The sequence below is a fragment of the Rhincodon typus genome, unplaced genomic scaffold, assembly GCF_021869965.1.
Source record: "Rhincodon typus isolate 14 unplaced genomic scaffold, sRhiTyp1.1 hic_rhity00000069, whole genome shotgun sequence".
Classification (NCBI taxonomy): Eukaryota; Metazoa; Chordata; class Chondrichthyes; order Orectolobiformes; family Rhincodontidae; genus Rhincodon; species Rhincodon typus.
Window position 1 is genome coordinate 60,092 of NW_025965707.1, and position 625 is coordinate 60,716.

A 625-nucleotide genomic window follows, 5' to 3' on the forward strand; every position below is an offset into this window, starting at 1 on the left:
TGTGGAACGAGCTGCCAGAGGAAGTGGGTGGGGGCTGGTACAGTCTCAGCATTTAAAAGGCATCTGGATGGGGACATGGATAGGAAGGGGTTAGAGGGATATGGGGCCAAATGCTGGCAAATGGAACTGGATTAATTTAGGATATCCGGGTCAGCACGGATGGGTTGGGCCGAAAGGTCTGTGCCTGTGCTTTATGACCCTGTAGAACTGTGATGAGGAGGAATTTCTTCAGCCAGAGGGTGGTGACTGTGTGGAACCCATTGCTGTGGAGGGCAAGGCGTTGAGTGTATTGAAGTCAGAGAGAGATAGGTTCTTGATCAGTGAGGGGAAGGGATCGAGGGTTATGGGAGGAAGGCAGGAGAATGGGCCCAGCCACAACCCGAGCTACAGATCTTCGTTAAAACATTAAAACATCAACTGTGTTGGCCCCTTCGCCCCGTTGATCCTGCTGTCCTGTTTGGTGATATCACCTGATCGTTCTCAGCGCAATTTCCACGGTTCTTCCCCACTGCGATTCCCCGCTTACTGATTTAAAAATCTGTCTCAGCCTTGAATACGCTGAGCGACCCAGCCCCGACAGCACCCCCTCTGCGGCAAAGAATTCCACAGATTTACTCAACCTCCT

At 51.8% G+C, this 625-nt stretch overlaps 1 protein-coding gene across 1 annotated transcript in view; it reads right to left on the reverse strand.

Moving 5' to 3' along the window:
- Positions 1-625, reverse strand: part of LOC125488218 (disco-interacting protein 2 homolog B-like) — an 8,258-nt gene that overhangs the window by 813 nt on the left and 6,820 nt on the right. The gene's annotated exons all lie outside the window — the stretch shown is intronic.